This window comes from Galeopterus variegatus, unplaced genomic scaffold (assembly GCF_000696425.1).
Source record: "Galeopterus variegatus unplaced genomic scaffold, G_variegatus-3.0.2 Scaffold6048, whole genome shotgun sequence".
In the NCBI taxonomy this organism is placed as follows: domain Eukaryota; kingdom Metazoa; phylum Chordata; class Mammalia; order Dermoptera; family Cynocephalidae; genus Galeopterus; species Galeopterus variegatus.
Genome location: NW_007732159.1, coordinates 15,964 through 16,450, shown reverse-complemented (window position 1 = coordinate 16,450; position 487 = coordinate 15,964).

Below are 487 nucleotides of genomic sequence, written 5' to 3'. Positions count from 1 at the left end.
AGAATAGAGGGGCGTCATAGATAGCCGAGAGATTGCATAGCTGGGGCGATGAGACCATTCCCTCCAGGACAAAGATGACGCCACGACTGCATCAGTTTAGGAAGGAGACAAAAGGCAGAAGGTTCCGGATAGATGTGGCATGGAGGGACAGAACAAGTCACCTGTGTGGCTTGAATGTCTTTTATGAAGAGCACCTGAAGAGTGAAGGTGCTGCCACGTAGGTCCTCTCGGTTGGATTAAAGTGTTCTTAGGACGATGAGAGACGTGGTCCCAGAGAAATGGGATGTGCCCAGGTACTTGAAGCAGTGCTGACAGGAGAGCCTGTGTCAGAAGAATGGCGGACTCGGGCCTTGGAAAACACAATACCTAGGAATCCCCCAAATTTCTCTGCAGCACTGTATGGGCAACAGCATTAACATCCTGGACCAAAGAGACTGCGATGGACTGTTCCAGTAAAAAGACCTCTGGGCCTCTAACAGGCTAGAGG